The sequence below is a fragment of the Culex pipiens genome, chromosome 2 (genome assembly GCF_016801865.2).
Source record: "Culex pipiens pallens isolate TS chromosome 2, TS_CPP_V2, whole genome shotgun sequence".
NCBI lineage: Eukaryota > Metazoa > Arthropoda > Insecta > Diptera > Culicidae > Culex > Culex pipiens.
This window is the reverse complement of record NC_068938.1, coordinates 34,587,628-34,609,636: the sequence shown is the minus strand read 5'-3', so window position 1 is coordinate 34,609,636 and position 22,009 is coordinate 34,587,628. Positions and strand designations below refer to the sequence as shown.

Here is a 22,009-nt window from a genome sequence, read left to right as displayed (position 1 = left end):
GATTTGTGTGCACCTACGACAAGGACCAAGATTGTTTACTTTTTGCTCTTTGGTCTGACAGTCTTGGTCTGACAGATTTGGTCTGACAGCTTTATCATGGATTTTGGTCTGGTCTAGGCGAGGGATAGGACACAGCACCTTCCTGAAACAAACAGCTATCTTAATTCGCTACATTTGTCCTGATTTGCTCCAAATGCCGGTTTTTGATGAATATTTTTTTTTTTTCATATCATACTTTCATAAGTTTAAAGTCATAAATATCTGTGAATATTATACTAAGTTTATTTAAAAAAAAAATAGAAAAAAATAAAGACAAAGACGGATCCGTTAACTAAAATTTTAACAATTTTCATTAATAAGCCAAATTAATCCTGATATACGCCGAATACAAATTTTAATGCTTTGAAATTCTTATCGATTACTAAGTATTTAACTGTTGATCTACTTCCATCCCCAAATCTAAATTTCTAGACCAAAATTTGGTTTGTTTTCAATTTCGGGAATTCCCGGGACAAAATATAAAAAAATCCCGGGATTCGGGAATTCCCGGTTTTGGAAAAATCCCGGGATTTTTGTCCCGGGAATTCCCGGGATGGACGCACTAGTGAAAATTAACATAAATTAAAAAAGCATTAAAGCTGAGTTGAGGAGAATGGTGTGTTTTATCGAATGATCAATCAAAATACCATCAGTCAAGATTCTTTTTCGCTCGAATCGCGGTTTTTGGTTTTGTGCCCTAATGAAATGTCTGGATCGATTTTTTTTATTATAATTATGATAAATATTGAACTATTTTGATTATATTAGTACACCGATGCAAATATTTTTTCAAAAGTTGGGGACCACAAAAAATAAAAATTTTAATAACTAGCCATAGTCTCAACACTTGAGTGAAAATATTGAAGAATGCATTTTATACTAGTTCAGTTGATTTGCAATCATTAGTTTTAAAAAAATGTAAGATTTGACAAACAAAAATTTTAGCGAAACTAAAAACTTTTCATGGACTGTACATCGAAAATATTCAAAAAAATTTTGAATAAACTTAAACATGCTAAAAATTATTCTAAACGCAAGGGAATGCATTTTCAATTGATCTAAAAAAATTGCACTTCCATTTTCATTGAATTTTTCAACTCTTCTGAAAAATATTTTTTTCTGCCTTCTGGACATTTTGCCTTAAAAATATTTTTTTAGAAAAAAAGTTCCTGGTTAGAAGTTCGTTTCAAATATTTATAATTCCACAATATGTTTATAAATTTTAACCTTGCCTATTTTTGCCTAATTGATTTTTTTTATGGAATTTTCCTTTTTTAAAGAACAATCCATTGCTTTTCTCACCCCTTTATCATAAACCATTTAACTACCACTTGGCTCCATTAAATCCCACTAATCCTCAGCTACAAATCCTGTCGGCTGGTCGGTCCAGCTGCCAATTCTTCAAACGAGACACTTTTACTTTCCATTCTCACCGAACCAAGCCAAACCAAACGAAGAGCTGCCGGTGCTGGGCGTTCCGCCTCCAAATTGTGTGCTCCACCGTGAAGTGTATTGAATTAAATGTTTTTTTTTGCCATGTGTGTCTCGCCGTGTGACAACCAACCATCCATTTCACATCCCTCATCGCCTCGTGAACATTTCTCACTCTCACGGCTAACCCACCAGCCACTTGGGTCCACACTCTGTGATGATACAGGTTTCACGTCAGGCCGCAGTAGCAGCAGCTGTGTCGTGATTCGGAGTGAGTGTTGTGAACATGTCACAGAAATTTCGGTTTCATTAGTCGCGCACATGTCGTCGATCATCTGGGAGAGGCGATATAGGGAAAAAGAACCCTTGCAATCGGGAAAAGTGATCATTTTATGTGGATGTAATTATCATTCATCGTAATATTTTATGAAAATAAAAAAAATCTTTTCCAATCACAAAAATTCAGAGCAGCTCATTTAAAATTAAGTTAAATGAAATGTTACAGATGGAAACATTATCATGCATAACATTGTTTCATTGTATTTTGAACTGACAATAAATTAAAAATACATTTAAAAATATGAAGCAAATGATTCTAAAGTAGGGTGACAATACAAAAAAACAGACATCAGTGATAACGTCATGATTCGAAATCCGGACACTTAGTAGCATATCATTTTTGTTATAGCTGACAAAAATCATGTAATAAGTCGGAAATGAAGAAATATCATCAGGATATAGTATTAACAGTCAGTTTTAAGACAATGCATGCAAAATATGTCTTTTCTAACAATTTTTCATCAGAATTTGAAAATTAAAATGACCTTTTGTGCTTCGAATCCCGGACACTGATAAAAGCTGATTCGAAATCCGGACACTTTTGCTTCGAATTCCGGACACTCGTTTTTGCTAATGAATCGCACAAATTTGGACTGAAATGTTAGTGAATAGCATTCTTTAGGTCTCAAATAAGCTGTTAAATCGATATTTTATATAAAAATTTGCTTGAATTTAAGGAAATCAAAACCATAAATTTCTGCTTTGCCTTCCCGGTGCTTCGGACGCCTATGAAATAATTCACGTGAAATGTTTCACATTTTTGGTAATCTAATAATTTTATTTTATTTAATTGTTTTGACATCAACTACAGCTTTCAAACAAACTTTAAATGAAAGTTGATGTTAGAATTCATCAAATAACCAAGTGTTGGAATTTATAATGCGAACTTATATCCAAATAATTCATAAAACAAGATGAGGTGTACGGGTTTCGAAGCGTCCGGGAATTCGAATCATGACGTTACTTCCTTGCTCAAATCTTTAGGCAAAAATAAGTAAATGTGCCAATTTTGAGCCAAATCGGTTAAGGTTAAGGTCGTTTTTTATCGTTGCAGTTTATATGGGGAAAATTGAATTTTTGTGCAGGGTGGCGAAAGTGTTGCCAAAATATCGTTTTTTTTTTCGAAAGTACTCAAATTTTCATAATTTGCAATATGGTTATTTTTAAATACTAAAATTTTCTAAAAATACCGTATTTTTTTGAACATACTCAAATGGTTATAATTTGCAATTTGGGTATCAAATGAAGCGAAATTTTAAATGCTTTTCACTTTTTTTTTAGTCTTTTAGAAAACACTAATTTTTTTAGAAAATACTATTTTTTACAAAATACCGTATTTTTTTTGCAAATACTCAAATATTCAAAATTTGCAATATGGGTATCAAACGAAGCGAAATTGTATATGTTTTTTTCACTTCATTAGTTTTTTTGTTGAAAATACTGTTTTTTGGCCTTGAAATTACAAAATACCGTATTTTTTTCGAAAAATACTAAATTTTTTATGATTTGCTAACGAATGTGAACGAAGCGGAATTCGATATGAAATTTCTTTATATTAGTTTTTTTTTTATTAAAATGGTAAAATACATTGTGAATATTTTAGAAATTTCTAAAATAACTCTAATAAATTGAAAAAGCATACAATATTTCGCTTCGTTTGATACCCATAAAGGGTTATTTTAGAAATTTCTAATTGAGTACTATCGAAAAAAGGTAATTTGTAAAAAAAATGCAGTAAAAAAATAATAAAAAGATAAAAAAGAATGTAAAAATTCACTGCGTTTTATACCCATACTGCGAATTCGAGTGTTTTTGAAAAAAAAAACGGTATTTTGTAATTGTATTAGTATTTTTCATAAAAACTCTGATGAAGTGAAGCAAATACAACTTTGCTCCGCTTGATAACCCAAATTGAAACTTTTGATAATTTGATGATTTTCGAAAAAATACGGTATGTTGAAAATTTTAGTATTTAAAAAAATATCTGGTGAAGTGAAGACCTACAAAAAAATTGAGTAATTTCTGAAAATACGGTATTTTATGAACAATTCTGAGCATTTATACTTTGAAAATTACTACATTTTCAAAAAATATTTATTCTTGGTGAAAGTAATGAAAATTATACACGATTGTATTGAATTTAACCGATTTTAGAAAGATTTCAAAAATGTGTTATCGTCCATTATCGGCGACAGGATTATCGCCGATGGGATTATCGAAATAACGATAACGACAAACTATCGTCCCAACGATGACGATAACGATTATCATTATCGTTAGACGATAATATTATCGACGATAGTTTTATTGATTAGCAACCTTGATCCACACTAGGCCATTTATATTGCGTTTAATAACAAGTTTTATGATTAGAGGTGGATCGATTTTTTAAAAAAATATTTGTTGTAACAGATTTGTAAGATAAACATATTTCGGCCGATTTTTGAGTAACATGCATGGTTCCAGAGCTTTAAGGTCACCCAATTGTAAAAAATGTTTTTAAAGTGGAATATCTTTTGACAATCAAAATAGATTTACAAATTTTAAAAAGGATTTTGAAGGGAAGGACATCCTCTAAAACAGGGGTGCTCAAAGTTTTTGAAGGCCGGGCCAAATTTGAAGCTCAAATGAGCTTGCGGGCCAAATTTACATAAAAGGCCATTTAAAAAAAAATAGGTTGAAGTTGTCTGAAATTTCCGTTATTTTTAAAACACTTTCATTAATAAAAAATAACAATATAAAAGACAAAATGTCACTTTTTTATCAGAAATGTTGATATTATTCTCGACGAAAAAAAACACTTTGGCGAATAACACGTATTCATCGAAAACAAACAAAAATTCAACCATCCGACCATGATCAAAATGATTCTGAATGCAGAGGAATGCATTCTTAATGGATTTCAGTAGCAAGTTGCACGTAAATTTCCTTGATATTTTGAAGTTTTTGAAAAAAAATTTTTTTGCTCCTAGTTTTTTGATCCAATTATTAAAAGCTTTGTAAAATATTTTCATCAGCCTTGTTCGTCCGATTTCAACATTTTGTCTGCCTGAATCAAATGGTAATCAATTAGATTAGTTATCCACCTGTCATGAGTTTGAATCCCGAGGGTTTCTAAGTGCAAAGTAAATTTGATGGTCATTTCATGAAAAGGGTCATTATGACTTCTCATTAAGTTTTAAACTTCCTAGCTCGAGAAAAAGGGGGAATTTCCATACAAATTCCCCCTTTTTCTCGAGCTTGGGAGTTTAGGTGTTAATATTGAAATAAATACTTATTATGCAATTAGCGCAGATTTCTACCAAAGTCTAATTCGAACCTGTTATAAATATTTCTAAAAATGTTTGATGAAAGTTTGGACAATATTAACTAGTTTACTCAAATTGAAACGTGTGAAATTGTTTTAATTATTATGATTATTGGACAAAATATTTGTGTCGTAAAATGGGGATTAAAATATCAATCTTATTTTTATAAACAAAAAAAGGCCAGCATAAAAATGTAATAATTCTAATTTTGAAAAAGTATAAAATTGCTTTACAAGTGTCAAACGTCAAATCTCGTGACGGAGGGGTGGTACGACCCCTTCCATTTTTGAACATGCGAAAAAAGAGGTATTTTTCAACAATTTGCAGCCTGAAACGGTGATGAGATAGAAATTTGGTGTCAAAGGGACTTTTATGTAAAATTAGACGCCCGATTTGATGGCGTACTCAGAATTCCGAATAAACGTATTTTTCATCGAAAAAAACACTAAAAAAGTTTTAAAAATTCTCCCATTTTCCGTTACTCGACTGTAAAAATTTTTGGAACATGTCATTTAATGGGAAATTTAATGTACTTTTCGAATCTACATTGTCCCAGAAGGGTCATTTTTTCATTTAGAACAAAATTTTTCATTTTAAAATTTCGTGTTTTTTCTAACTTTGCAGGGTTATTTTTTAAAGTGTAACAATGTTCTACAAAGTTGTAGAGCAGACAATTACAAAATTTTTGATATAGACATAAGGGGTTTGCTTATAAACATCACGAGTTATCGCGATTTTACGAAAAAAAAGTTTTGAAAATCGGACCTCGGATTCGTGATCAGGGACAAAAGTTACCCCTTAGGACAAAGTTTCACGCAAATCGAAGAGGGGTCGGGGCAACTGCTGTGTGAGTTGGCGGAGAATTACCCTTTAATGTTTGCCTCAAATCCTCTTCACTTTTATCGCTTTTTTTCGACTCGATAACTGGACTTGATTACTGGAATGAATCAGATTGTTCCTTTGCTATTTGTAAACTGAAAAAGTTTTTCATGCCTATTTGAACACTATTAAAAATTGTGAGACAATCAGTTATAACTTTTATCATTATAAAAAGCTATGTGCCTCATTGGCTAAACAGCAACCTGTTTTCTACTCGAAAATCAAAACGCAAACTAGCCGTTAGCAGAGACGACTAGCTGGCAGGCATTTCCCAGCTGTTTTTAAGTGGATCTTGTTGAACTTCTAGTTCGCTCACGTCGCGCCCGGCCCGGCTCATAACAAACATGACGGACTGTGACTCTTGTGACTGCCTACCGCGGACCTGGTGTTCGTTCCTCCGCCCGGCCAGATCCGCTGGGGACACGAGGACGCCACCGATCAAGCGCAATAATTATACCACACGAATTTTCTCTCACTCTGGCTCTCGTCTCAGCCAAGTCTACCACGCTGCTCTAATTGATGAACATATGCCCAGTTAGTTTTGGCAAGTTCTTTGCAAAATCGTCTTTGAAATGGTTTGATTAAAGATGATAATCCTAAACTCTTTTAAGTATATCATTATTTATTTTTAAATTGTTTTTTATATTTTGTGCAGCTTTTTTAAATAACACGTTTAAAACACAACAAACAACAAACGCATAACATCATTTTCAAAGTATTGGAATCACTGCGTTTTAATATTTACTCATATTTTTAAATTGATGACTAGATTAAGCCCAAAATGCACGTGCGACAAGCTAGCACAATCACGACGATTTGGTATTTATGAGTATCAATGAATGTTCAGATATTGAAAAATCTGACTCCCCAGAGAACCGGTCATTTATTTTTCGGTCCACCCCGCCACCAGCCAGGCACGGTGAACAAGCCGAATGGTGGACGCCCTCTCGGTGGGACACGACATCCGTCAGTACTTGTTTGAGTCTGCAGCAAATCACAGAGCTCTCAAATTCGCGGTCGCGACACCATCATCCCGAGACGGCCAGACGTGCCCGGCGGTGGTTTGCAGCTCATCTCATCCCTCAGGGCGTCGTCGTGAACTTTGAGCCGACTTGGGTGCGTGCGGGTGGCCACTTTCATTGATACTCAAGAACCAGCTGCAGCTCCCAGTCTCAGGGTCGGGGTCAGTGAGCAGACAGCAGAGGAGGTGGAGGCGCACGGTGATTTATGCTCTTCCGCCACATGCTTTCGCTTGCATCGGAGTTGCGCTAGCTTCCGTGGCGTTCAACCACGATCAAAGAACTTGTTTGGTCCCAGTTATTCATGTGAATCGCAGTCGTGCTGATTCTGGTTCGAGTTGCCGAAGTTGGGCCAGGTTCAGGTCAAGTCGTCGTGAAGAGAACCAGAAGGTGGCCGGCCTGGCCTGGTGTGTGGTAGAGTATTGTGTAGTGTGCCTGTGAAATGTGCCAAAATAGACAGGGGTACGATCTGTTTATTTTCATCATCTCGTAATATAATAACAACATGTGTTCCGCCGGCCGAAGCCAGGATCAACAGTGAAGTGGCTGTAAATGATCTCGGGTGTGGTGTCTGTCTAAGGTGTGCGAGAAAATGGCAAAAGTGATATAGTACACTGAAGAGTTCAGAAGGTGGGATCGCTCAGGGCATAAGTGATTACCCAGTGGGGCTTTAGAACTGCTGCTGCTGCTGTTGGTGTACCTTGGCAGAACAGTACCGGGAAACGGTGAGTTGGGTGTAGGGTTTTGATGATATTAGGAAAAGAAATAAACTTTGGGTACAATTCTCACTAAATCAAATTATAATCTGAGATTAAAGAGCTTTTGAAAAAGAAACTGATCATTGTGAAACCAACAATTGATTTGAATAAATTTAAGGTCGTAGATCGAAGGTCCTTCACTTATGGGACAAAGACTGTCAATGATGGTTCTGAATTCAGAGTTCAGAAATAGTAGATTGAAATGAAAAAAAAAATGCCTCTACAAACAACACAAAGAAACCCATTTTTGATTGAAACATTCTGAATCAAGATTTGAATGTTTTTCTAAAACAAACATGGCCGCCAAATGACCGATTTGGAATGATGCCTTCCAGAGCCTTAACTTGTTTACGTTCTAAAAATATGTTTTTTTATTATGTTGAAATATTATTACATAGTTGAAGAGCATTTAACGAATGACAGAATGAATACATTAATCGAAATAAATAAAAAAAATGTTACAAATTCACGCTTTGGGCATGAGTAAAGGAAATTGAATGTAGTTTTTTTAAAGACCACAGAACAATCATTCATGTTGCTAAAATATTGGAATTTGGTCCAAAATAATGGTTTCTATGCTGCCTATTTCGTGCTTTCCATTTCATTAGGGCACAAAACTTTTGTAAACAAGAGTGTATCCCTCTCACACCTTATGCAAACTGTCATTTGAGTGAAAGGGATACACTATTGTTTACAAAAGTTTTGTGCCCTTTTGAAATGTTAGGCTCCATTTCTGAAAAAAAATTAAATTATAATATTTAATTGAGGTTAACATGGGATCTTAATAAAATTAACCATTCGAAGGTTGAGTTAAAGTCACTTTGATTCAGGGCTGCCAAACATCCTGCCCGCGGGTCAGATCCGGCCGTGATGGTTCTTGAAAATTGTTCAATGACTGGTCTTTTAGACAGTTCATGAGATATTTAATAAATAAGCTTGAGATCAAATTTTCAAAATTTAATAAGAAACATTCATTTGTTTTTTTTTGTGCTTAAGTAATTGAAAGTGCAATGCTGATTCAACGTAAAAGTTTGGTTTTTGTCATTTTTGAATACCCTATTTTTATTTTATTTTTTTTTGTCCGAATTATTTTTTTTTTATCTTTTCCTTAATAATATATTCTTTAAAATAAATTATAGAATTAATAAAAATACAGAAAAAATAAACCAAATTGAAAATTTTAAACCATGAGTACCGTCATCTAGAGCGAATCGGGACTAAAATCAAATAGTCAAATAAGTTTTAAAGCATTTCAATGCTTGAAATTTGGAAATCGAATGCAATAAAAGTTTTGTAATCTTTTTTTCAGAACAACTATTCAGGGATAAAATTTTGCTTGAAAAAAGTTTAAAAAAAATATGTCCAAGGAATTATGTAGCAAAAACACATTTTTGATAAACTTCAATGCTTTTAAGAAATTTGAAGAACAATGAATGAAAGACAATTCGACTTGTTATTTCCTATATTGTTTAAATTTTTAGTGAAATTGAAATCATTTTAAAATATTTTGTATAAGGCCGATGCAAATATTTTTAAAAGTTTTTGTCCCTCGGCTCTGGCCGGAGTCGAGGGGGGCAAAAAAATAAAAAAATATAAATATTAAAATAACATGCCATAGTTTCAACATTTGCATGGAAAAAGTGTTTTAAAATGTATTTTACACTAGTTCAGTTGTTTTGCAATAAAAATTTTCAAAAAAAGTTAAATTTGACGAAAACAAAAATTTTAGCGAAAAAAAAACTTTAGCGATAGTAGACATCGAAAATTTTCAAAAATTCAAAAGATTTTTAAATCAACCCAAACATGCTAAAAATGATTCAGGGGAATTCATTTTAAATTGATTTTAATTAATTACACTTAAATTTTCATAAAAATATTGAAGTTTTCTGAAAAAATATTTTTTTGTCCCCTGATTTTTCGGGCCAACATTGAAGGGGGGGGGGGGGACAAAAACTTTAAATAAAATTTGTACCAGCCTAATTTTGAAATCAATATGAGCATTTGAACAGTAACACTTTTTTTGCACAAAAGTTTTTTTTTCCAAGCTTTATTTGAATAAATTTTATGATTGCAAAACAACAGGAGTCATGCATTATTGCTATTTTCAATTGTCAATATAGTTGTGTTTTTGAAACTTAAACAATAAAGTTTTAATGATTTTTTTTCAAATGATGATAATATTTTATTTCATTCAATCGACAAAAACAATTACAATAAACTTAAACAATTCCAAATTGCAATTATTGAAAAAAGTTACTCTGTTAAAATCAATGTACGGGAATCTTGTTTGTAAGTAATACTTTTTTATTCCTTTGTTTTATTCTAAAATCTTATCAAACATAACGTCCGGCCCGCCACTGCTTGATAAAAATTAAATTTAGTCCACAAGGCCAAAAGGTTGGGCCCCTGCCTTAACAACAAATAAATAAACAACATAATTCGAAGATTATTACTGTCTCAAATAAATGAACAAACAAAACAGCATAAATCGTCGCAATTTGCAACACGTGCATTTAAAAAAAAATAAAAAAAAATTAATTAAAAATGCAAAAAACTGCCCTAAGTATAATTTCAAACATTTTATTGATGAAATGTAAAGGCTTTTTTCATTTTTATTTGAAGCTATACAAGAAAAAAGAACCTACACCCAAAGGAAAAATATATCTCAAAATCTGCAACATTGGATTTGCTGCAGAAAATGTCATATTTTATAACATTTTTTGCAGCAAGCCCGTAGATCATTTTTGCCCGCGTGTAAAAATTTCAGCGATCTGCAGTTCTCACCAACACATATAAAGCTGGCCCGTCCCCGAGCAACACTCCAAAGAGAAGCATATGTTGGTGCTCTTTCACTAACTTTTCATCAAGCGTCCATGGCGCGGTGGTAGCGTGTCGGATCAATAACCAAGAAGTTGGTGGTTCAATCCTCGTTTTGCTAAGTGTTTTTTTTTTGTGAAATACAACCAAAAAGCCGTCGGTAATGACGATAATTGTCGGTAACGGGCAAAAATGTCATACTCCTATATCGCAAAAAATGCATGAGGACAGATTTCATGCAGATTCTGATATACTTTCATGCCGCCATGCATCACAATCATGCGACTGCCAGTTGGGTGTACGAGATGAATGTGGCAAATGAAAATATAAAATGGACTACTGTATCGGAACAATGAATGAAATATGAAGTCATAGTTATAAAAAAAAAGATTAACTTTAAATTTCAATGGATTTAATAAGTTTCTCAACCATTTTAGGTTGAGCTAGATACAATTTCCAAACGATCTTTGAAAATGCTTAGGGATGAACACTAGCCAAATTCATTAAAAAAGAAATTGAAGTAATTTGCACCTTTGAAAGTTATAAAACGTTCACCAGACAAAGTGGAAACATTTGGACGTTCAAGCAGATTATGATTTCTTGTGCCATGTTGGTGAGAAGAAAGTTCGAATTTAGTATTTGTATGAGTTTGGTTTGATAAACTTTTATTGTAACACTTCGGAAGAAACCGGTCAAGAAAAATTTCAAATGAGCATCAGCGGCAGCGAAAACAAGCTAGAGAGGGTGAAGAAAAGCCCCAACAAAACGTTCCCTCTCTTTTGTTCTGCCGATCGTAAAGCTGTTTCTTGACTCCCTTTCTTTTGAAGAGCATACCGGCCCTATATATGAAAGAACAAATTTGAATAATGTAAATTCCTCTGACAGGCATGATGTTTTTTTTTCTTTTGCATATAGATCAACGGTATGACTTCTAAGTGGAAGGTTGAAAATCGATTTAAGAAATTTGTTTTATACTATTTGAAGTTTATATAGAAGATAATCGTAAGTATTTCCCCAGACGGCAGTTAAGTAAGACAGTAAAAGGTTGAATAAAGAATGATAGATCAGAATAAGAACATTTTTTGACATACCGTACTTGTATAAAGGGATGCAAATTACTTCAATTTCTTTTTTAATGAATTTGGTTAGTGTTCATCCCTAAGCATTTTCAAAGATCGTTTGGAAATGGATAGGGGAAAATTCAGAATGCAGAATTATATCAATAGAATATAAAAAATAACTAAAATCATCTATCGAATAATGATGGAATGCTCTTACCAAATTAGGATTTTTAAACAAACAGCTTAAATTTTTAAAACATTTTTCTTTAAAATTCCCTGTAATAAGCTTAACTGAGATTCAATCTAATGGACACAGTTGGATGAAACAAACGTTCATTAAGATTTTTTTTTCGAGAATTCTTAGATAATTTATTATCATTTATGCAATGAAATTTGTACGAAAACTTCTGAGTGTATGTTATTTTCCCAAACTTGTGTTACACTTACTTTTATTTCAAACCTCATGAATATTCTAAAAATTTACTAAAATTCCTTCTAATTCAACATTCCGCCCACCGTGCCATAGTGTAATAATTTACACAATCAATTTCCACATTAACCTAAATATTGCGAATATTTAAACGCCATAGTCATACCAGCGGTGTTTCCCTTCGGCCCAAGCTGGATCGTGTAGGAAAGTTCGCGGCGGGAGGGGTACGTGATTTTCCCGCTTTCCCGAGTTCGGGGCCGTACATCACAACGAGAGCAGCATCATTTGTTAAACTTTGCAACCTTTAGTGTATACAAACAGCAGTAGAGTGTACTCTGAAACTTTTTGATATTTTCTTTCATTTTTTTCCATAATTGGGTTGTGTGGAGGGGAGAATGGGGGAGTGGATAGGAAATGATCCACGCTCTTGAGAATGGATGTTTACACCATTTGGGCGTTTTGTTTACGTTCCTAATTACTTCAAAGTGGCTCGCGTATTCAGCGTACAGCAGCAACAACAACGCCAGAGATCAACAACATTTTTTGAGAATGAAAATGTAGCCATGATCTGCTTTGGGAATGCAAGAGCATTTTGCGCTAGTGTTTGATTGGGCTTAGGTCAAATTTGGTAATTTAGCCTTTTTTGCAAAAATAAATAAATAAAAAATAATTTTACAATACACTCAATACACTGGTTGGTCACGTTTTTTGTTTGACACTTTTTAGTTTGTACTCGTTGGTTTGACAAAGTCAAACTAAAAAGTGACGAACTGTCACATTTTACACGGGCTTACACACACTACCAAACCAAATATTTGCTAGTGAGTGGGAGCTCGGTGTCAAATTAAAAAGTGACCCCGTTCGGTGACAAATCAACGGAGTTTCAGTGTACCTACAGTTACTTATTTGGAAAAAGATCACTGATAAATTTGGAGTCCATAGTGCCATTTGTATGTGAGTAGAAACTAACACAAAATTGTACACCCAAAATTCAGAGTCGAGATAATCGTTCTCTCAAAATTTATTGAGGGCTCAGTGCCAAAAGCGATAGAATAATGGTACCAACTCACACCATCATAACAAATGAGTTCATTCGTTAGTTGAATCAATAAATCTCCAACAAGTGTCATACATCGACTTCTGACTTCTCCTTGGTCACCAAGCTGTGGTGGCCGAGGCAGCTAAGTCATTGGATTGGTTTGTCAAAGGTCTCTGGTTCGATTCCCGTTGTCGACACTTTCGGTTTTTTGTTTGACGGATGAACTTTTTTTGCAAATGAACCTCGAGAGAATAGTTCTATCGCCCATCTCGAGCTGTGTTCTCTGCGTCCGTGAATGGTACCACTATTCTCTCGACTCGAGACCATCATTCTCTCGGACTAGCGCTGCATGTTTTGGGTGTACTCATTCGTTCGTTGTGGCTGATATGATATAAGCACAGAATTGATAAGTTAAAGGTCTCGGGATCGAATCTCGTAACTGAAACTTTTTTTGCAGCTTAGCTTTTTTTTTCAAATTGACAATGAAAATAATGAAAATTATTTTTTAAACTTCTTTTTGTTAATTTCGTTAAAAACAGTTGTTTGGAAGAGAACACCTATATTGGTATATTATCTCTTTATGACGTTTCTCACATTTTTTTTTGCTTTATTCTGGGTTGAAAATATGCAATTCCAAAGTCCGACCCCATCAAAAGGATCAACATGCATGGCATATTTACCGTGGTGGGCTGCGAGGATCTTTTCGCGCCGCGAGGCCAACCTTGGCATGTATTCTAAAACCGGTGTCGGATCTACATCGGCGACGTCGTCAGTCTATTTTTTGATCGGCGCGTCGCGCCTCCCGCCCCCTCAACCGTGTCACCATTATTATTCGCGCCATTTTCACCTCAAAGTGCTTTTTATTTAAAGCTTAAAATTCAACGGCCGGGGGAAAATCTCGGCTAGGGTTGGGTGAAGGTTTTGTAAATTTAATGTCACAGTGTTATTTTAATTGCTCTCACGCAGATTAAGACATTGTGAGTGAGCGCGTCGAGGGGGAGATCGTCGTCAAATTTATTTCGCTAGTCGGTGCTTCTAACTTTCTATTGGTGGGGGTGGGCAGCTGACGTACGTACACAGTCCGCGAGCTTCTGATCGTGATGATCTGCAAGGTGGAGAGATGCTGCTGGTTGGACTTCTGGTAGGTCGGATCTGATATTGCTGTGGGGGTGGCGCGTTGGTTTGCTTATTTAAATCATTCTTCTTCCAAGAAAGTAATTTATTACACCGTGTTCGGAGATCTTGACATGATGGAGGTTCCGTGTGGATATTTCGGGACAGTATTATAAACAAATGGCTGCGATGCCGTCGAGAATGTTTTAATTTTGGAAAAGATCACACGAGACCGATCGCGATGCCATTTGGGCTAGGGAGCGGGGATGTCCTCTTGCTTGGGTCATCGGAACGCACATGGAAATGATTTTACGATTGAGAATGTTCACAGCGTGGTATTTTTTCAAGGTTGAACTTTTGAATGTTCTGTTTCATCAGCCAAACAAAACCAACTAAGCGAAACTTCATCTTTCTCTCAACCCCCTTTTTACGCTTTCGTTGTACTTTTACATGCAACGTTAAGCTTACTCAAATCCTTCTCTACTATCTTTCTGCGAACAAAAACATGTAAATCTGGTAAAATCTTTTGCTAAATGCTAAATGTATGACAGTTTTGAAAAAATGCAAATTATTCAAAAGATAATATTATAATTGCCAACTTCTTTTTCAATCAACGTTTGCATTACCTTGAAAAAAAAAAAGATGTTAAGAACCTTTTCATTCACATCAACAAGCCATTTCACCGACACTCAATCCGGTATGCACCTGTTACCGGGTTCAAGATCGCCACTCCACGTGCGTCAGCCAATTTATACGACCATACCATATTTATACGATTGTCGGAAGGCGCTTGTAAATTGTTTGCATCTGAGGGAGTTGAAGATCCGACCCGATGGTCTTCCGGCAACGTTTGCGAATGAAAAAGTGTTCTCCGAAGTGGAACCAAAAATGATTCACTTCATTTGGCGCATCCAATCATCCGTTGTTGGTCCCGGCGGAAAAATCAAGCTAATTATTAAATTCCCCTCACGGGACCACTTTTTTCTCGTCATGTATGCTATAGTCTGCTCGTCGGATTTGGACTCTTGGCAGCTACCACTCAGAGAGAGGAGGCTGCCTTCGGCGGAGACATCTTGAACTTTGGCGCCCGAATCTTGAACAAGAAACAGAAGTTGTCTTATGACGTGCCAAATAGACAGCCAGGCAGCGCATAATAAATTTAATTAAATTTTTCCCTTACATTTTACAAAATAATAAGGCCAACGTGCGATCATGTCCCGGTACCGCGTCATCTTTGGCGGCCTAGACTTGGGCTGGGATGAACCGGGTTGGCAGGTTTGTACTTTATTATTGCCGAAATGGCCGTTGTGCACTTGTTTGCGCGATGATGATAGTTGTAGCCATAGCCGTGCAGTATCCCATCGTTTATTTGCCAAACGACCACCCAGCCCAAGTCGGTGCTGTATAGACTGACGTAAAGTGACGATGAGTGATATGAATGGGTGTAAGGTGCACGGGATTGTTGAAGTTGCATAAGCAAATAAATGTGTGGTGTGGCGAATTTATAGTAGAAACATCTTAGTTAAACCATTTTCTAGCCTTATATATCCGTATGGAGGGGAAATATACCCATTTTAAACACTCTAAGCCGTTCGACCAATTCTCATCACTTTTGCCGTTTTCCACTATCAAATCAACATTTTCAGATGTACCAACAATGGAGATTTGCTTGCTCACTTTTATTTGAGCTATTCATTACTTTGGAACAGTAAAAAACACTTTATGAAAGCTGTAATTCATGATCAAAGTGCTGATAGGCCGATAATAGAAATAGGCTGAAAAAGGGTATAGTTCCCCAAATACTTGTAAGATTTTTTTGTTCTGAATAAATTGATCAAATTGATTCAAAAAATCCATAAAAACTAGGATAGAACTACTCTTAGTGCTTAGAAATAATCAGATTTTTTTACAATCTAATTATTTTCCAATTTCAAAACACAACTCTACATTTTTACGTTGATGTCAGTGAACGCTTCAGTTTCGCCAAGGTATGGCAGGTATGGGCTCCCTGAACATGCACCCATCGACTGTATTGAATTTTAGTGAATTCCCTGCCAATAAATAAAATGGTAAATTTCAGGTAAATATGCTATGGAACTATCATGAGCGTGTTCAGCGAGTCAAAATCTATCTAACCTTGATGAAATTGAATCGTTTACTGACATCAACTTCAAAAATGTCGTGTTGTGATACAGTCCAGACTCAAGTTAATTTCGGATAATCGAATCACAAATTTTTGTTGTTGTTTTCTTATTTTTGATTGTCGAGCTTAAGGGGTAACATACATGTAAATCGGCAAATGTCAGAGGTTGGTTTGAGCACACAATTAAACTTTTTCAAAATCTGTTTTCGGGTTATTAAAATATACATTTTCATCTATTAACAAAACAAATTTGAAGACATTTGGTTGTATCATTGCCGAGATATAGCTATTTGAAGTTAGCAGTTTTAGAAAACGGGTGCCACGATATCTCAACATTGCTTCGACCAAATCGGCTCAAAATTTTGGTGAAGACTCATTAAACCGGTCCCGTGTGCATGACGAAGGCCGATTTTCAAAAAGTTTATTTATAAAAAAGATAAAAATATTTTTCTGTTTTTCATATTAAAAATCGACAGTTTTTGATTTTTGTATTTTTTGAAAATTCAAAATTTCAAAATCGGGCTTCGTCATGCACACGGGACATGTCTTGAGAGTCTTCACCCAAAATTTCAGCCAATTTGGTCCATCCCATCTCGAGATATCGTGGCACCCGTAAATCAACTTGGTGTTCAGAGAAAAACGCTCAGAAAGTTAGACAGTTGGCTTTGCGCATGGCAAAATTCTGAGCTTAAATCGTCTCTAACTCAGTTAAATCATGAAATATCTTCATGAAACTTTCAGGAGTGATTGAAAACCATCTTTTATGTGGATTTAATAAATTTTCTGTAAAATGAAATTTTGTGATTTTCTACATGTAACTCCTATAAGTATGACCCCTAAACTACGCTGAAAAGATTTAGAATTTTTTAATCAGGGTCGCATAACTCGAATTTGATGTTAAAAGCAATAAAAAGTAGAAAACAAATTGGGTAATTCTCTACCAACTCACACGAAATCGGGAAAAGTTGCCCCGACCCCTCTTCGATTTGCGTGAAACTTTGTCCTAAGGGGTAACTTTTGTCCCTGATCACGAAACCGAGGTCCGTTTTTTGATATCTCGTGACGGAGGGGCGGTACGACCCCTTCCATTTTTGAACATGCGAAAAAAGAGGTGTTTTTCAACAATTTGCAGCCTGAAACGGTGATGAGATAGAAATTTGGTGTCAAAGGGACTTTTATGTAAAATTAGACGCCCGATTTGGTGGCGTACTCAGAATTCCGAATAAACGTATTTTTCATCGAAAAAAACACTAAAAAAGTTTTAAAAATTCTCCCATTTTCCGTTACTCGACTGTAAAAAATTTTGGAACATGTCATTTTATGGGAAATTTAATGTACTTTTCGAATCTACATTGTCCCAGAAAGGTCATTTTTTCATTTAGAACAAAAATTTTCATTTTAAAATTTCGTGTTTTTTCTAACTTTGCAGGGTTATTTTTAGAGTGTAACAATGTTCTACAAAGTTGTAGAGCAGACAATTACAAAAATTTTGATATATAGACATAAGGGGTTTGCTTATAAACATCACGAGTTATCACGATTTTACGAAAAAAAAGTTTTGAAAAAGTTACTTTTTGCGTTTCTCTTTGTTTCGTCGTCCGTGCCTGTCGCGGGTGACCATGGACGGCCATGATCGATGACGACCAACTTTTTCAAAACTTTTTTTCGTAAAATCGCGATAACTCGTGATGTTTATAAGCAAACCCCTTATGTCTGTATATCAAAATTTTTGTAATTGTCTGCTCTACAACTTTGTAGAACATTGTTACACTCTAAAAATAACCCTGCAAAGTTAGAAAAAAACACGAAATTTTAAAATGAAAATGTTTGTTCTAAATGAAAAAATGACCCTTCTGGGACAATGTAGATTCGAAAAGTACATTAAATTTCCCATAAAATGACATGTTCCAAAAATTTTTACAGTCGAGTAACGGAAAATGGGAGAATTTTTAAAACTTTTTTAGTGTTTTTTTCGATGAAAAATACGTTTATTCAGAATTCTGAGTACGCCATCAAATCGGGCGTCTAATTTTACACAAAAGTCTCTTTGACACCAAATTTCTATCTCATCACCGTTTCAGGCTGCAAATTATTGAAAAACACCTCTTTTTCACATGTTCAAAAATAGAAGGGGTCGTACCGCCCCTCCGTCATGAGATATCAAAAAACGGACCTCGGATTCGTAATCAGGGACAAAAGTTACCCCTTAGGACAAAGTTTCACGCAAATCGAAGAGGGGTCGGGGCAACTGCTGTGTGAGTTGGCGGAGAATTACCCAATTATTATTTTTGTTCGTTATTCGATTAACCGAAGTCTCATACAAACCTTCGGATAATCAAACTTCGTATAATCGAAACTTCGGATTCATTTGAATACTGTTTATCGAAGCATTTATTTTTACAAGTAGTGATGTAATACGTATGACAAATATGTCAATAAAATTTATTGTGGCATTTAGTGGATATTTCATGCTGATTTCAGACAAAACTATTTTTGACAATTTTTTTTGTATATTGATTAGAAAGAATAGTTTTGTTAACAAATCGCCTGCTGTGTCTTGTGACATAGACCATTTTGGTCGAAAATGAGTTAATGATGACGTTTTGCTATTCTTAACAAACACTACAAGATGCTTTAACCCGATTTTGGGAACTCGCTTCCGTTTCCCGGATATCGCAATACACACTTGTGACGTAAACCAATTTATCATCAAAATGATGGTGCACACTTGTGACACGTCATGCATATTGTTGGAAAAGGTAGAAATTTTTTCTTGTTTTTCACAAATTTATGTCGATACACTCTTTCAAAAGGCAATGCAATCTTTTGTGTTTGATAATTTACTGATTACCAAATTATTTGAAACTTGGAGCGTTTGTTAAGCGATGGTAAACAAACCGATTGCTTCAAAAAGTTTGGCTCTATCGTTCATAGTTTTGAAAATATTTATCATCAAACTTTAAAAATACATTTTCTCGAATAGGACTTAATGGTCGTTGTCACAAGATAGCACACAACAGACGAAATATATATTTTTGCAGCCTATGTTGAATGCAATGATTCATAATTAATTACAAATTAATGTGAAACTTAAATCATTTGTTTTTTTTAGACTTGATGCACGTCAACCAGACAAGAATAGAACAAGATTTTTGCGATTTTTCATATTCTTCAACGGTTTTCCCCTCAGTAAAAAGAAATGATCTACTGTACTTAATGATTTTCATCATAGAAAATGATGATATAATATTTTCAATACCATCTCCACACAGCCGCCCATTCCACAGAGTCCGAACATTTTTGTATCAACCACACAAAAAATAAATAACAATTGTGTGTCGGCGATTAACTCGTAAAGCGTGGCATCGTTGCGAACGAAATCCGATAGTTGAACATGTGTAGCACATAAAAAAAGAATCTAACTCCCGAAACGCCACCCCACACTGACCACTGACTGCCGAATCCTTGGGGTTTTTCTTCGCTTTTCTTCTGTCTGTCTGTCTCTCAAACTGTTTATGTGACGATGGTTAATGTGCGTCGCCATGTGTGTGTGTGTCGCTTCTCCATAAACGTCCGCACGCGTCCAGCTGGCGTTCAATCATGTGGCAGTGGCCTAGGTCTCACGCCGACCACCGACCGTCCCCAGACTTCAAGAGAGAGCACAGCATCCGTTGCCGGTTGCCATTGTCGTCGTTGAATCAAAACTCGCTTCTGACCGGGAGGGTTGCACGAGAGAGGTGTGGTAGGATGATGAAGAAACCGCCTTCGAGCTGACCAGGGGCCTTTGTTGACCGACAGACTTGGGGTGAGGACCAGAGGAAGCTCTCGAGATCTTCATTGGACGGTACTCTGCAATATCCTTGAATCGGAGGATGTGGGGTGGTTCCTGCGTGAAGACTGCAAATAAGAATCGCAATTGCAATATGGTCAATGAAAAAAATATCCCCTTTTTTGTGCCACTGAATAATAATGTTTTTAATTTCGACATTTATTTATAGATTATTTTTAATTCTAAGCTTTGTTTATTTCCTTTGTTTAGTTATCCACAAGCTCCAAACATTTTTGGTGATCATACAAAATGGTCATGTGGATGTTCGAAAGTCGGTAACTTGAGATGGAATTTGACATATTTTATCGTGACATTACAACGCCAACGGTTTGTCTATTTTTTCAGTTTTTTGAAGGGCGTCCAATTTTCCCAGGTTTAGAATTTCCCGGGAATCGGGAAACATATTTTTTAAAATTCCGAATATTCTCGAGACTTCGGATTTTTTTTTAAACAGTCATAAAATCATGCTTAAAATTATAGACTTACTCAATACCATTAATTGGTGATAATCTACACTCCAATCAAAATAAGGACAGCAGTTTGTAAATTGTACTCTATAATTACTTTACACACTTCTTGATAAAGTGCACCGTTTTCATGTTGTAGGCATTATAAGGTGATTTTTTAAAGTGTTTACTTTTCTGCAATTTAAAAATATTTCATGAAGGGAGAGGCAGAGAATTATTCAGCTAACTGGTTATTCCCCATATTGTAAAATTAGGCAATTTTACCCTATCAAGTGCAGTCATGTACGCCTTGGCTTTGACTTTGGTAGAAGGCTGTTTTATGCTAAATACATTTTTTTAAAATGTGTATGAACATTTTGTTACGAGGGGGAGGGGGAATTCAAAAATACTACGTTTTGCGTTGCGTATGTGAAATTTTTTTCCGTCTCATTTTTACGAATCATCATGATTATAAAAAAATACTCCAAATATATACAAATCTACGTATTTAAATAAAACTAAAAAAAAAATATTGCAAAATGGCTATCAATTCAACGGAAAACTTTCATACATTCTAAAGTAATACAGTCCAGACTCGAGAATATTAGGCCTCGATTATCAAAGGTTTCGTATATCTGAAGTTCGATTATCCAAAGTTTTGTATGGGGCTTAGGATAATCGAATCACGTAAAAATTTTTTTCGGATATTAATATTTCTTTCTTTTAATTTAAAATTCGATTTCTGAGACCAAGTTTTATTTAAATTTTAATAGTTGATTGTCTAAAAAAAAGTAACTAATAGCATTTTTCAATATTTTATCACTACAATTTTGGCAGCCATTTTGGCGTGGTTTAAGGGTCATATTTAAGCTCAAGAATTGAAAATAATATGCATAACGATAAAAAAATGTGATTTGATTTTCCGAAATTACATTTTTCCAAGACCTGCGGAAAATCGAGTCTGGATTGTCGTATTTTTTTAAATACTAAAAAAATTTCATAATTTGCTCGTTTTTTGTAAAAGTAATTTTTTTAAAAATCAAAATCAATTCTTTGTTGAGCTACTTTTTTTTCGTTTCATTGCATCTAGAGCGGGAGTAATATATTTCGAGCTTTCAAAAGATTTAAACAGTGTTGGTGTTCTCGCGCTCTCGCAAGAAACAATCCTCTCTCTCGAGTTCTCGCCGTGAGTCTCGAGCTGCCGAGAGAAACTCACCGATTGTTCGTGCTCTCCTTCGCTCGTGAACGGGCATTCTCGCGAGTCAGAATTGCCCGTTCGCGAGAAGTTGAACGTGTTAGAAACGAACAAAAAAACAACACATCGATTGAAGTTACACCTCTATACCGGTTCGCATTCA

The 22,009-nt window shown here is 35.0% G+C and overlaps 1 protein-coding gene across 1 annotated transcript in view; it reads left to right on the top strand.

Annotated features, from left to right (window-relative positions):
- Window positions 1-6,984: 6,984 nt before the first annotated feature.
- The window catches only part of LOC120415714 (calmodulin-lysine N-methyltransferase), a 28,485-nt gene continuing 13,460 nt past the window's right edge, over window positions 6,985-22,009 (top strand). The window contains exon 1 of the mRNA XM_039577308.2: window positions 6,985-7,740. The gene's annotated coding sequence lies outside the window, so the exon portion shown is untranslated. The remainder of the gene's footprint in view (window positions 7,741-22,009) is intronic.